This window comes from Mauremys reevesii, linkage group 3 (assembly GCF_016161935.1).
Source record: "Mauremys reevesii isolate NIE-2019 linkage group 3, ASM1616193v1, whole genome shotgun sequence".
In the NCBI taxonomy this organism is placed as follows: Eukaryota; Metazoa; Chordata; order Testudines; family Geoemydidae; genus Mauremys; species Mauremys reevesii.
Window position 1 is genome coordinate 41,347,418 of NC_052625.1, and position 16,379 is coordinate 41,363,796.

At 44.6% G+C, this 16,379-nt stretch overlaps 1 long non-coding RNA gene across 1 annotated transcript; it reads left to right on the top strand.

Moving 5' to 3' along the window:
* Nucleotides 1-1,509: 1,509 nt before the first annotated feature.
* LOC120401734 lies at nt 1,510-11,874 on the top strand. Its single transcript, XR_005596686.1, has 3 exons — nt 1,510-1,664; nt 3,617-3,713; nt 7,210-11,874. It is a non-coding gene; the product is annotated as an uncharacterized LOC120401734 (long non-coding RNA).
* The last annotated feature ends 4,505 nt before the right edge of the window (nt 11,875-16,379 follow it).

Sequence of the window (16,379 nt, forward strand, 5' to 3'; positions counted from 1 at the left end):
GATTTTGTAAGCAGGTAGTTTTTCAATGAGGTATAACTTGGGGAACACAAGAGAAATCAGACTCCTGAAAGGGGTACAGTAGTCTGGAAAGGTTGAGAGCCACTGCTCTGCACTACAGCTGCCACCACAGCCCAGCTAGCGCACTGCAGCTGTGCTGCTGTAACACGGTAGCATAGATACTTCCTATAGCAATGGAAGGGGTTTTCCCATCAATGTAGTTAATCTACCTCTCCCAAAGGCAGGAGATAGGTTGATGGAAGAATTCTTCTGTCCATCTAGCACGGGTTACACCAGAGATAAGGTCAATATAACAATATCTCACAGGGCACAACTTTTTTTTTTCCTTTTTTTACAGCCTTGAGCAATGTAGTTGGTTGATCTAATTTTTTAAGTGTAGGCCTGGTCTTAGTTATACTAAGGCTCCTTTAGGCTAAAGTGGCAGCACAAAGAGACCTTACATTAGGAACGAATGGCCCCCTGAGAATAATCCCCGTATATGCGGCCTCCTCAGATGGTACAGAAATGGGATAAGGGCTGTACACTGGCCGTGCTCCCTGCACTTGGCTTCAAGGATGGCTCAGGGGCATGTCAGGAATCTTTTGGGGGTGTGGTCAGATGCACTGGCATTACAGTTATTCTTTGGGCCCACAGAGTGATAGTCCTATTAATTAGAGGCTGCTCTAAGTTTCACAGGAAAGGACCTACAATAATGGGAGCGCTCCCTCCTCCATATGCCTTGGTTTAAGCAAAAGAATGGAGTAACTAGGCCTAGTGAGTAGGTGGCAGAGTGGGAAGAGAACCCAAGAAGCCTAAGTCCTGGTCTCGCTTTCTATCTTTAATGAGCTGAAGTCTGTATTTGAACCCAACAAGTGACAAAGATTAAAAAACCCAACTACCATACATCAGCTGTCTTTCAATGGCCAACCTTTTTCTGAGCTCCTGACATTCCAACCACAAGCCTGTAAATACAGGCAATCTAGTGGGAAATCAGCCTCTTTCCCCAGCTTACCATTGCCAAGTAAAGCCAGCATAATGCTACCATGGACTTTTAAGTGTCTGTCAAGGAAAAAAGAGACAAGGTAGGTGAGGTAACATCTTTTATTGGATCAGTTTCTGGTGGTGGCCTTTCTAATATCCTGGGACCGACACGGCTACAACAACATTATCAGGGGGAAAAAAGACTTGGACTGTCTGCCTGGGCATGTGCCTAATGCATCTCAGCTTTTCCAAATAGAAAAAGAGAGCGGTAACCCTCATCCTCAGTGAATATGGGGCAAGGACTGGATCTGAAGCGACACTTGCTCATCCGGCCCCTTATTCTCATCCAAAACCAGGATAGGTTTTTGAGATTTTATTTTATTTTTGCTAGAGATCACCAACCCCCATTAAATCATATTATTGTAGGTTGAAAACAATGTATAACACAAATAAACATTGAATCGCTTTCTAATATACCCACTGCTTTATTTCCTTTGTCTCTTCCAATTCTCTGCTTTTCATTTAGACAGTGAGGGGGTCCTACTTTCAATGCATCTCAGTGCCTTTGCTTCCCATCATTTGAAACACTCCAGTTACAGATGGGCCAGACCTGATACTGTACTGGCCCAGGAAGCCAGCGTTCTAGTCTCAGCTCCTCCACTGACCTACTCCATAATCTTGTGCAAGTAAGTTTTTCAGTTCAGTTTCCCCATTGGAAAAAAATCTTATCTACCTTCCCTTTGGAAAGTGCTTTGAGATCTATAGATAACTGGCATGGTATAGTGCCCCATAAACAAAACCCTGGCTCTGAACTCTAGGCAACTTTAGAACCCTGCCCTAACTCTAGGTTATCCCAATCCCTCTAACTCCAGCTCGCTAATACATTTTTTATTTCTGATTTGTCTATTTGTAACCTTTGGGTGAGCTACAGTTCACTTCATTTCCCATCTCCAGTGCCTTAAAAAAACCAACCCAACTCCTATAGAAATAGCTGGAGATCCAGAGTTCAATCTCTAAGGATTTTCAGCAAGGATTGCACAAGGTCAACCTCCCCACATTAAAGTCCCAAAAAGGAACTAAAGAAATTAATTTAATTAAACAACATGTTTTGATTAAAAAAAATCTATTTTTACAGCATGACATGGCTATTTTATAATCCTCAGCCATTACCTTCAGTTATACATAAACAAAATAAGGAAAACAAATTAAAATCTGAACAGTGAAAAGAAAATACAGTGAAAAGAAACTGAAAGTTCCCAAAAGCTTAGGTTTTGTTCACCTAATTCTCAGTTAGAGTCTTTGATCACCAAATCTATACCGTCTGCTGAGTCTAAAACAACATCTTCCCTCCACTTGTTTGTAGGAATCTTCAGCTGGAATCCAGCAGGGGCGGCTCTAGATTTTTTGCCACCCCAAGCACACCAGTCAGGCTGCTTTCGGTGGCACACCTGCAGGAGGTCCTCGGTCCCGTGGATTCGGTGGCTTGCCTGAGGGAAGTCCTCCGGTCCCGCGGATTCGGTGTACCTGCCGCCAAATTGCCACCCGAATCCACGGTGCCGGCGGACCTCCCGCAGGCAAGCCGCTGAAGGCTGCCTGACTGCCGCCCTCGCAGGGATCGGCAGGGCACCCCCCGCGGCTTGCCGCCCCAGGCATGCGCTTGGAGTGCTGGTGCCTGGAGCTGCCACTGGAATCCAGGCAGACTCTTCCTCTTCTGAAATCACTGCTAGCCAGCCAACTGATTAACCAATTACTCATATAAGTGTATAGAGTTAAAGAAAACCCTGTTACAAGAAAATACAAAACTGAGAATAGTAAAATAGAAATGACTCTTTCCCCATTACTGCATTTAAAGAAAGTTGGTGACTCAGACTAGTTCACACAATTTAACTAGAACAGTTTGGCTAAAATCAAAACAACATTCAAAGCATACAATTGAAATAGAAGTTATTTTTCCCTTCCCTCCCCATTTCCCCATATAATTAGCATGCTCATACTTCCCTGTTAGAGGGTTAACAATATCACTAACTTACTGCAAAATGCTTCAGAGTTTGGGACAACAGCCTGCTTTCTGCTCCTAGGCTCAGCTTCTCCCAACTCACACAGGGCACATGGTCGTCTGCAAAGCAGCTGCCTTAACCGCTTGCCCTCATGGAGTCTGACCCCAGCAACAAGGAACCTATTGGATAGGGTGACCAGATGTCCCGATTTTATAGGGACAGTCCCAATATTTGTGGCTATTTTTTATATGGGCTACTATGACCCCCCACCCCCATCCCAATTTTTCACACTTGCTATCTGGTCACCCTACTATTGGAGCATATCCAAAACGACCACGCCCAAAATGTTCACTTTGTGGGTTTTCAGTTTTCTAATGAAAAATTGAAACTTTTCAAATAAAGACACTTTCCACGAAAAAAATAATTAAACTCAATTTTCCAGTGGAAAAAAAAAATATTGATGGAAAATTTTCAGTCAGCCCTAGTCAACATATACTGCTGCAAATCAAGATTAACTTGATTGAAAGGCTCTCAGAATCAGGCCTTAGTGGTTTCTCTGCCCCCTTTCCTTATCTCCAGCCCTGTCTAACACCACCCTTCCAATCTCACCTCATCATTTTTTTCTCTTCCACACACTTCAGCACACCTTGGTCCTATCTTCCAAGACTTCTACCCTTCCTCCCCCCACCACCATTTCTCTTGGAATGAAGGCTGGAGCATTGATTCGATTTACCAAATGTGAGTGAAGACCAATGAGAATAGTATGGTAAATTTGTCAATGTCATCAGCCAAAATGCAGGTGAGTTGGTAACTGTTAATGAGTCCCGCTCTGGAGAGAATTTGCATCTGGATCCATCTTCTTGAAGCCCTTGGTAGCACCCTGTGCACTGGAACTTCAACAAGTATGCATACAGTGGCTGCTAGCAGTTCCTAGGAGAAACAAGAGTTTAGTTTTATCCCATATATTAACATGATTTGGGTCAAGAAAGCACATTTGGGGTGGGGAGGAATTCCCCATGTGATTGTAAGGAGAGAGGTATTTTTGTGCAGTTTTGTAACCATGCAAGCTGCTGGATAGCTTCACCTCAACATTTTTGCTGGTGGTTGTGAAAACCAAAGGAGTTTCCAAAAAAGCAGAAGAACCCCCGCCCCCACCGTTTCTGTGAAAATGAAGAAATGAAAAAGCTGGTTTGCTGTGGACAAAGTTTGTGGAAAACATTATCATTTTGTTCTGGGATGATTTTTTAAAAAATCACTTTGCCCTTCTGTGAAATATTGTCCCATTAGCTGTGAAGAAAAAAACCAGTTCTCATGGGCAGAAATGGAAACACTGGACCAGCTTCTCCACTGCATTATATCTTGGATAATCATTTACACCTGTGCCAAGTGGGTGTAAAATGCCACTAGGTCAAAATCCTGGTATTTAACCCCCACTTTGTACCAATGTAAATGACTATGCCAGGGGAGTCAGACTTAGAATCATGGAAGATTAGGGTTGGAAGAGACCTCAGGAGATCACCTAGTCCAACCCCCTGTCTCCTGGGGCACTTGTTGTGCCCCAGGACATTTTGACCAATTTTTGTAATTTCAGGCTTCACGCCTGAACATGCACAATGCAGTTTTCCACAGTTAAGAAGCATGCTCCTTGTTAGTGCTGTGTCAAACAACTCTATAAGGTCCTGTGAGGTTGGAGCTTGTCCTCAGTTACTAAGTGAGATGGTTTTGGAAATTTGTTTGTGTGAAACTTATGAATTGTGGCTGATGTTATGAGACTGCTGTATCATTGCCTTGGTGTTATTGAATCAGCCATTTGCTAGTAGTTCAGGCATTATTTATCTTCCAGACCAGGAACAACTTGAGTTGTTGATCTGAATAGCCTTCCATTCAGACTGGAAGATCTTAGAACAATGTGACCTAAGGGAAAACCAGTTCTAGCCAGGTTGTCTGCATGAGGTGGTGGTGGAGAAGTGGAAAATTCCCAGCAGAACAGAAGGGACAAAAACAAGGTGTTAAACTGGCTTAAAAAAACCCCAAAGCAAACAGACTGGAGATTCAGGGAACACAAAGGGCCATCCTCTCTGAGCTGGGGAACCTTTTGGCCACCAGACCTGAACAAGCTGCAGGAGATAGAGGAGAAAAGGCTGAACTGGGGAGGACACGTGGGACTCCTGAAGGCACTGACCAAAACCAAACTTCCAAGCAGTGAGAACTCTGAGGGAGGGAATTGTGTACAGGTGTTCCCTATATGCCTAAATTCTACGCATCTCCTGGGCTTCACCTATGAATAAGGAGTGATTGCTTTGGGAACTCCTCTGCAAGGTCTCTGTTACTTGCTTCAACTGTCACATGTCCCTGAAGGATTAAACTATAAATTGAAGTACCCATGAGGGTGGAGGGTGTGCCTGAGCAACTGGGGTGTCAGTACTGGTCCTGGAGCCCAGGGAAGCTGGATCATGGGCATCCTGTTCCCTAGAAGTGATATCAGAGAGAATTTGTGCTCCAAGAGGCCAGAGACTGGTTGGAGTCTGCTCAGATCGAAGGGAACTGAGAAATACACTGATATAGTGCATGGGTCCAACCACAGCTGCCTGGTGAGTATCTACAAGGGGGAGCTCAGTCAGGCCTGTGACACTATGATGCCCCATTTTCTGGAGAGGTACTTATGATGCCAACAATGGCAAGGGTAGGTATACTTTGCAATGACCATGCAAGTTCATCTACAAGGAGTGAAGCCCAGGATCTCTGGATCTACACGCATGAGGCTCTACTGCCTGAGCCCAAGTACTGGCTTCATTTAGTTAGAAGCAGTAGCCAGCAGCTATTCTCTGTAGCCCGCCACCAGGGCAGGACGAAGACACACTTGGCCAGCATGTTACATGCATGTGGTAAATTCTTTTAGTCACTGAGCCATATAGTCAGGTAGGCCAACAGTCAGAACAGCAGATTGGAAGTTACAATCCAGTTCTAGTTCCAGCTGCTGGATGGCTTTGGGCAAATCTCATATCCTCTCTGTGACCCATCAGTTGTAAAACGGGGTAATAACATTTATGAACCTGTGTAGAGTGCTTTAAAGTCTTTGCATGAAAGTCAGTGTATCCCTATGGATTAACTGGCAATGCTTGCAAAACTTTATATGTAACTTGATAGCATTTCTCTGCATCTGTAATGCAGTACATTTTGAATGCCACATCTAATTAATTTCAAAATTTCAGGGAATGTTCTAGGCACCAACAGGCAGAAGCATGTTGATTTTTGTGAAAACCAGAAAGGAGAAATGGGGAACACACAGACAGTGGAGCTAGAACAAGCTGTCGGGTGGGGGGGTGTCAGAGGCCATGGCCATCCCACCTTATTAAAAGTGCACAGGCCTGTCCTGTCCACTTTTTGCCATAGCGGACCCCACACTTTTCTCCTCCTCTTCCCCCCGAAGCTCCAGCCAGGCCAGCAACTGGTGGAGCCTGGCCAGGGAGTCTGGGCAGTTCTGGGAGCCATGCGGACCCAGTCTGGGAGCCTGTCTGTGGTGCGGGGTGCCCGAGAGCAGCCCCTAACCCATGTTGGCGCCTCCTGGACACCCGGCCCAGGGCAGGTGGAGGGTGAATGCTGGCTTCCTGAGGGCTGCAGGCAATGCTGGATCCAATGAAGCTGCCTGAGACGGAGTCGGAGCTGGCCTCGCGCCGGTGAACTGGGCACTCCCGCTCTGTGGCCAGGAGCTGTCCTGGCTGCCACATGTCCCCAGCTCCCTTGTCCCTGCAGGCTCCGCTCCTGCCTGCCAAGTTGTGCTGGCAGAAAACGGGGCGCCTGCAGGGGAGCCCAAGGGCGCCTGTGCTGGTGGTGCCAGGGGGAGGGAGGCTACAGGTTTGGGGAGGCTACAGGTTTGGGACCAAGTCCCCTCAGCTGCCTGTGTGGGTCTTTCCCCAGCCTGGCTCCAGCTGAGGGTGGTGCCTGGGAGTCGCAGCCCAGCCATGGTAAGACCCGCACAGGCAGGTGTGGGGAGCCTAGCATGGCCCCTCCACCTGCCCTGGACAGAGGGCACACGGGTCGGGGGCTGCTCTCGGGCCCCCCCACCACGGGGAGCTTGTAGGGATGCCACAGGGTTCCTGGTGTGTACAATGAGCTCAGCTTACATAAGCAGAGTGCGACCCCCAAGTTGTTCAGACTGTTCTATCTCTTCGGAACCAGCTAGTTGGGGATTCTAGTTTTCTTGTATATTTCACTTACTTCTTTTCTCCTGCAGCACAAGTGTCAAAGCAGCCAGCAGGGAACGTTCTGACTATCAGAGGATACATCTCTGAAGAAGATGCTATAGACTGACTAGCTACCTCCCTCTGGTGAATGAGGAGCTGTGAAGAACTGCATCGTTTCCACAGAGAAAGCAGAATCAACACTGGGCCACGATGATCCAGAGTAGATTTAGCAGGGTGAAGAATGGGGAATGGAGCTTTTTTACATCCGCCTCTTGCAGTGGATAGTTTCCTCGCTTGATAGGTGTGTGAGGCCTGTGCTGGAGCAAACAAGAGCACAGTTTATATGAACATTTAATTAATTCCTTGTTGCAGTGGGTTTGAAATTAATCCAGTTGTCCCAGTTTAACAATGGCAACTTCAATTTCATCTTCATCCTGCAAGACTAGCATTGTGACCAGCATAATTGATGTCTACCCCTGTGGGAATAGTGAGTGTGAGCGGCGAACCAGCAGAGGGAGCACTGCTGCTGTGTTTCTGAGCAGCCTTTAGACTCCTGGGTATTGCTGTCCCAGCAGTGTGTCAGGTTTTCAAATACTAGTATGCAGAGGATTGGATTCAGGTCTGTGCTTTGCTAGCACAGCTGGGAAAGAGGAGCACACATCATTCTAAGGACCCTTTTCCCTATGAAGTGGCCAGTTTCTGTGGACTTTTGCAAGAGCAGTGTCCAGCCTTCAGTCTGTGGTTGTGGAGATGAGAGCAGCTCAAAGCTTTAGGAAGAGTGCCTCAGAGGCTTACACACATCTGGGAAAAAGTAGTGCATCTGAGTTTTTAATTCTTTCCAGGCCTGGGATTGTCAAGGGAGCCTAAGTGAATTAGGTGTCCAGTGCCCATTGAAATCTCAGTTTGATATGGGTACTTAACTCCCTTATGCACTTTGGAAAATCCCAGCCTAGGTATTTAGAGACTATACAGATAACAACAACAATCGACTTTTGCAGGTGCATTTTGCACCTGCAAATAACTATGCCCACAATTTTACACCCACAGATGCTCCCATTTAGAAATAGACCTACTTCATTCACAAATCAGGGATTGCGATGTTGAAATAGGAGCATTTGGCTCCACATTTAATTGCATGTGCCAGATTATTATTCTTGTCATGGTTATTTTTAGTAGAAGTCATGGACAGGTTACAGGCAATAAACAAAAATTCACAAAAGCCGTGACCTGTCTGCGACTTTTGCTGCTGCGGCTCCTTGGTTTCCCCCACCACGGTGGTGGCTGGGAACTGTGGGGTTCCCACTCCTCCCATGGTGGCTGGGAGCTGCAGGTTGACCATATTTCCCAAAGAGAAAACGGGACCCTCCTAGCCACTTGCCTGAGGCATCCCCCTTCCCCTCCTGAGTCTGTCACCTGTCACCGGAACCCTGAGGAGGCCTCCTGTCGCTGCTGTCGCCTGTTGCTGGAACCCTGCCGGGGCCCCACTGGCTGTGAGCTCCAGAGTCCTGCAGCCCCTGGGACTGAAGCAGAGAATGGCAGGGAGGTCTCTGGACTTCCATAAACGTAGCCTTAATTATCATAAGTTCAAAAAGAGAAGCCATTGATTAAAAAGCTTGGGTAACATTTTCCAAAGTGTTGAAGGCCGTGTCTACACTATAGGTGCTACATTGGCATGGCTGCTGCACTGTAGCAATGCTGCTGTAGTGCAGAAGCTTCCTACAGTGATTGAAGGGGGTTTTCCACCACTGTAAGAATTCCATCTCCCCAAGTGACGGTGTTGAATTTGATGGAAGCATTCCTCTGTCAACCTGGCTGCATCTACACTGGGGGTTAGGTCAGCATAGCTATGGTGCTCAGGGATGTGAATTTTTCACACCTTTGAGCATTGTAGCTATGTCAACCTGACTTTTAAGTGTAGACCAGGCCTAAATGACTTAGGAGCCCAAATCCTATTGAAAGTCAATGAGACTCAAGTTCTTGAGTGCTGAGCCCTTTTGCAAACACATCTTAGGAGCCTAAGTCACTTATATGCTTCTGAACATTGTACCTCTGGTCCTTAGAGTCCAGAAGATTGTACTCAGCCTTCAAGAACTTTATAATAGGTTATACTGCGGGCCTTAAAATATTATGGTAACCTTTTAAATTTGTTTGCTGCTGTTGGAGAGGCAAATAAAGGGTCCTTTCACCAGAGGAGTTCAAAGTACAGTACAGATATTTATTAATTAAGCCTCACAACATCTTTTCAATTTGGAAATTTGATGAAGCAATATTTTCTTATTGTAATTCTTTAGATTTTCTACCTGTGTTTATATATTGATAGATTCCTAGAGCACTATAGGTACTAGAGAAACCAAAATAAATACAATCTTTCACATGGGGAAACAAAGGCACAGAGGTTGAAACTTGAACAAGTTTGCATAGTGAGGGCTGGTCTGCACTAGAAAATTAGATTGACCTAGCTACATCATTCAGGGGTGTGAAAAATCCACACCCCCCCCCCCAGAGCCAAGTAGTTAAACTGACCTAAGTCCCGTGTAGACACTGCTAGGCTGCCGGAAGAATTGTTCTATTGACCTAGCTAGGGCTGCTTGGGGAGGTGGATTACCTACTCTGATGGGAGAACCCCTCCCTTCGGTGTAGGTAGTGTCCACAGCGAAGCACTGCAGAGGTGATGCTGCAGTGCTTCAAGTGCAGGCAAGCCCTACATTTGTGACATTGCTGGGATTAAAACTCTTGACTCTCAGCCCCAGGCTCTAATCACCCGACAGTCATGTCTGTACTGTTGGCCCATTCAGACCAATATATTTCATTACCTCTCTAAGGATCATAGCAAGAACATCAAATTCAGCCTTCTCAGAAACTGGCTGATTGACCCATAGTATCATAGAAATAGAGCCAGAATTTCAAAAGAGTTTCAGCACCCAACAGCCCCCATTTGAGCATTGAATAAGTGCTGGATTTTTAGAAGACCTGAGCTCCCACTTAGGCACCTAAACAATAGATTTTCAAATGGGCTCATCACACAGCTTCTCCCATGAAGTGTACGGGGAGGTGCTGAGGAATCTTGGCCCATAATGGTTTACAGTCATTGTCAGTCACCTACAGGGGGGGATTTTTGGTTTTGTTTTTTTTAGAACCCCAACCAAATGTATCCTGCAGTTAGTTCTTTCTGTATTCAGATGACTTCAGCCATCATCAGGCATATCCCATATACTGGCAGGCTCCCTCACAAATCCATTATAGACCAGCCCTTTGGGTATTTTTGAGCATACAGCATGCTAACCACCGCTAGCTGTTACAAAACTGTTTGTTTGAGAGAAAAAGATCAATAATCTATGTTTTCCTTATCTTACTGTTAGAAAGCAGATTCTATAATATTGCTTCATACCAGCAAACCCGGTGCCTGCTGCTGCACAATGTAGCTATGCAGTCAGAAGATCAGAATTAATCTGCACTTCGAGTTGGCAAGCTTGTGTGATTTTACTGATGCTAGGAGATCAGTGGCCAAAGAGATGCTGCAGAACTCAGGCTGCTCAGACAGCAGTGACAACTAGTTGACTAAAAGGAAAACCTAATGGGATGTTGTATGTCATTATTTATTAGACTAATGAGAGACTTTGATGGGTGACCACGGTTTGGCTAACAATCTCTTCCTCGTGGATATAACAGCAGCTGTTAAATGCAACGCCTCAGAAGAAAAACAATTGAAGACTTTTAGTATCAATATATATAATATTTTTATAAGAACTGATCACGGAAGCCAAGGACCTGAGCCCGCTCTCACTGAAAGAGGGATGGGGCCATAAGTAATAGCAAATATCATTTTCATCCCTAAATAGACTTATTAAGATGTGTCTAAGGTTACCATAACCCAGCCTCACCCCACAGTGTAAGTTTAGCAGGGTATTACTATCCCAGTGTGGAGATTTAATGAAGCAAACTTTGTTATAAATGATTTGGAATTTGATGATTCTTCTAATCCTGTATAAAATATGTCTGGCCACCACACTGTCACATTCCCATGGCACCAAAATGGGGGGTTAAGAAAAAAAACCCTGACTATATCACACAGAGCTACATATGGTCACAGTCTCACATCAACATGCACCTGGAGCCAGGAAGGAGTGTGTAGAGTGGAGAGAGCACAGGACTAGGAGTCAGGACACATGGGCTCAGTTCTTGGTTCTTCCGCTGACCTTACACAAATCACTTAGCTCACAATTTTCAAACAAGGCTGCCTCAAATTAGGCATCAAGGACATGATTTTCAGATACACTGAGCACCCCAGCTCACTTTGAATACCTCTTACTTTTGAGCATCAATATGGACTTAAGTACCCAGCTTTAGAAACCATAAGTTTGCAAGTGGTGGCTTTAACTCTGTGCCTCAGTTTACCCATCTTTAAGATGAACATAAAGCCACACACCCTTACAGCAAGGTGTTGTGAAGCTGAATTCCTTAACATTTGCAAACTATTGTGAGCTTTTTGGTTGAATGGAGCTATTCTGTGCAAAGTATCATGCATTTTATTCCTAAAATATAGCCTTTTCAAGCTATGCCTACACTAAGTCTGTTCATTTGGTTAAAAGACGGCTATAAAATTGTAATAGAGAAAAATGTAAAGCACTAATCTGTCACATTGCTATAGCACCATTATTCCCAAAGGGTCCCCAGTGCTTTACAAACTCATCTACAAAATATTTGCAAGGATCACTTCACCCACCACCTTCTGGGGTGCTAAGCAGAATCTTCCATACGGTTGTGGATGAACTTCCCTACTCCTGCAAAAAAGTAACATGGGATCTTTAAAGTGTGGGACCTTGGCTTTCTGTGTGATTATATAGATGGCACCTGTGATTAGGAGATGTATCACATGCATAAATAATATAGATGTATGTCTGTGATGCTTGGGGATAACAAAAGGAGCCTTCTTCCCTCCCTCCCATTCTTCTGAGCCTCTTGCAGGAGGGCCAGGCCTAACAGCAGTCCCTATATTTAGAAGAGTATGGGGCACTGTTCCCCCTGAGTACCTCCTGAGAGCACCGATCATCCCAAACCTGGGATAGCACAGCAGGCACACTTGCCCAGGGCACTGAGGAGGGATTGTGCCCCTTGAAGTATATTCCCAGCCAAAGCCCCCTAAGGGTGGTATCACACTGTCACCATTGCCCCAAAATAGCCCAATGTGGCCCCTGGTGTATAGTCACAGGGTCAGCTTCACCACTGGCATAAGATACCTCTTATATTAGCAAAGAATTTGGCCCTGGGTATATAAAGCAATGCTCTCATGGTGCAGGTGCATTTTGTGGGCCTTGCTGGAGTTGCACATTCTAGTAGGGGAGAGCATATATTAGAAAGAAGATCAGCCTTCACATTTTAAAAAAGAAATGCTTTAGGGGCAACTCTTTCCCATGATGACATTGTCACCGGTACCCTATCTGGATGGCACAGACACAGGCTTTCCCAGGGGAAGAACATGCTTTCTCGTGTAATTTAGAGCATCCAGAGGCTAATCTCTGGCCCAGCTGCTGCTGTCCTGCTTCACTGCTCTTGCACCAGGCTGACATGACTCAGCATCTCCTATCAATCAAGGAGAACAAGCACAGATCCTGTTGAAGGCCCAGATGTGACAGTTCCCATCCCCACCTCCCTGCAGATAATAGCGTCCAGCCAAGCTGCTTCAAACTAACAGGGCAGTGGTGAAGCTGGGTAGCAGCAGTCCATAAGGTGACAAACATCTGTGTGTCTGATGGTTAGTGTAGGGGACGGGAATCAGGGTCTGTTCTTGGCTCTGCCACTGACTCATTATGTAACGCTGTCCAACTGAGATAGTCTCTGTGTCTCAGGTTACCCCTCTATAAAATGGATAAGCCCTGATCCAAGGTCCAGCCATCCTAATGGAAAATCTTGTATTAACTTCAGTGGGCTTTGGATCAGGCCAATTATTAGAGCTGACTGACATTTTTTCATCAAAACTTTTTTTTGATGAAAAATGGCTTTTAACCAAAAAAAATGTTTATGCAAAACTTGCATTTTAGTCAAAGTTGTCCAGCTTTTCAATGGAACAAACTGAAATCTGTTTTTTCATCTTTTTTTTTTTTTTGCTACAATTTTCTAGTTTTACAAGGTTTTTATTGAAAATGTGTATGGGGAAATTACAAAAAATAAAAATGAAATATTAGCATTTTTGACCAGCTCCCCAAGGTGTATTGTGAATCTTACTTTAGGTAATTGCTTGCAAAAGGCTTTGAAGTCTGTTCAGGCAGCATAAAGGGGCATCCAATGGAGGGACACAACGCCCAGGGAATGCCCCCGCTCAGAGGGCCTGCCTGGCCAGTAGAGAACTGCTAAGGGCTCCACACTGTCTCTATTCCTAGCCCCTAGCATATGGGGAGGATCCAGGGCCTGGCTGGTGTGCACTATATTATGGTTAAGCTCTGCTTCTTTGGAAAGCAGAGCACCAGTTCTATAAACCCTGAGGATAATGTACACTTATAAAGTTTGTGGACAATACCAAGCTGGGAGGGGTTGCAAATGCTCCGGAGGATAGGATTAAAATTCAAAATGATCTGAACAAACTGGAGAAATGGTCTGAAGTAAATAGGCTGAAATTCAATAAAGACAAATGCAATGTACTCCACTTAGGAAGGAACAATCGGCTGCACACATACAAAATGGGAAATGACTGCCTAGGAAGGAGTACTGCAGAAAGGGATGTGGGGGTAATAGAGGATTACAAGCTAAATATGAGTTAACAGTGCAACACTGTTGCAAAAAAAGCAAACATAATTCTGGGCTGTATTAGCAGGAGTGTGAATGACACAATGAGTGATCAAATTAATTATTTTATTTTAAATAAAGTCTTTAAACAAACAGGCATTACAAGGTAGCCACACACTGCACTGATACTCATGTTCTAAGATGAAATGATGCAGTCCAGGGAGATCAGTCCCTGGATAGGAAGAATTGGCATAATCCTTTCTCTAAATGGTACCTTGATAGTGGATGGGCGGATCTAATCTAAAATTAGCATGCTACCCTTTTTATAATCAATTATAATAATGCCCATTAATTAATTAACATGAAATACACCTTTAAGATATCTATATTTCCGCTACCATAATACAATATCTTCTATTTCTCACTGGCTATGTAACATTAAGCAGCATCTTAATTAACATCTGTGTAAATGCCATGCCAATCACTATCAATATACATAGCATTTTCCAGAACATTAACATTTTACTTAAAACACTTGTAGAAAACAGTTAGGACCAAACCAAGTGTATACCATGACCTGGGGTTATGTCTAAACTTTCCTTAAACTTGCCTCTGAATTTTCTCACTTCACTTTATTCATATTTTACCAGGCCTCGCTTGACTATTGTCAAGCCTGTTTTAGGAAATAGATTTTGGGGCCTACTTACATTTCTATATAACATAAGCAAGCATCATCTCTATCAGCTACGAGGACCAGGCCATTTGCTCCCCTCTATACAACATGGAGAGTGGCTGCATGATACCTCACCTCCCTCGCTAGGCAGGCGCTTCTCCTTCAGCTCTGCTCTTTGGGGTGGGGGAGGACAGAGATGAGGTCTATTCATTATACAAGGCCTACAAGAAGGGAGTCAATCAAGAATTATTAAAAGTGCTTGACTGAGCAGTACACAGCCCTTTGCTGAATAACCATAAAATCTTATTGCTATCACCACTATCTTTCCCCACCGACCCACAGCCATCAGCCCTATCTCACTGTTCTACCATGCCTTTGTTGCCTTGACTGTAAACTCTTTGGGCAAAGGACCTTATGCATTGTATCTGTCCTGGGAGGTGCAGCACCCTGTTGGGTACTGTATAATAACAACAATGATAGCAAACAGTGGAGGAGAGAGGAGAAAAGCTGGTCTATGTGGCACATTTCTCTTACAGGTATACAGGCAGTGGAACTTACCATGAGTATAGTACTGAGAGATTCTGCTGCTTGAGCCAGCTTTTCCCCCACTCTCCCCAATGTTTTTTCTACAGTACTGGGTGGCACTGCATGTGGAAGGATGTGGGCTTAGGAGGTAGGGAGGCTGGGTTCATTGAACAGAAAGCCAGTGATCCATGGCTTTGTTCCCTGTCAATTCCAGCTTCCATGATTTTGGAAAGCCAACCATCTTTCTGGCTCTCAGTAGCCCAGCGATAGCAGCCAAAGAACCAGGAAACTGTCCTCTTCCTCTGCACTTTAAGGCATAAATGAGTGGATCGGGCCCCCAGCCAGCCAACATGGGTCTACATAGGTTGGGAAGACAAAGGCTAAGGCTGTCTTTCTCCACTGCATAGTCATTCAGAATAGTTGTGTTTTGCACTGCCCAACCTTTGCACAGGTTTAAATGACAACACAAGGTGCAAGCTATGGAGAATCATGTCACAGAAATATTTATAAGTTAAAATGTGCACAGGACATAAAGGGTAAGTAACTTATCAGCTAAGTTATTGCTGCTTAAGACTTGGTTAGGTGCATTATCATCATGAGGTCCATTTGTTTGTGTGAACCAGAACTGACATAAAAGTGCAGACCCTGTGACACAGCAAACTTTCCCCTTGTTTTATGCTCTGTATTGTGGTTACAACTTTAGGATTAACATGTATCCTTTTCGGCTGGAAAACTGTCTATTTGCTTTTGTACAGAAGAGGGGAAATTCAAGTTTTTAAATGAAGTCAGAAGCCACAGTTAATAACTTGTGTAGTCAAAGTGACACTGGGTGCCAATGAAATGTTGAGGTATCACACTGGTATGAACACTTTCCAGAAATGTTCCCTGTATTTAGAATGGAGAATACTGCACAGATCACAGCAAGTGTAACTACTGCAAGGGGTAGGTTTTTAAAGGCACCCCCAGCAGCATCCAAAGAACACGGGGGATATTGGCTTTTCTCTATTTACATGTTATTAAGAGGGTACATGCTCAATAGGTTACTCAGATCTTCTGGCATTTGGAACTGTCAGATGCGTGTCAGCTTAAATCCACATCACAAGATCTTAACAAAAGGGCTCATTTGACTACAGAATCCATACTGGATTAAGGGAAATAAATATTTTTCTCCTTAGAGAGAGAAAGTGAAAAAAATCAACCCTGTTCTTCTTTCCTATGGCTGGTGTAGAGCAGCAACTACAATTTCACCTGAAGTTGATCAAGTCAAATGGCTACATCAGGAGTAGCAGAATGTATTGCAGT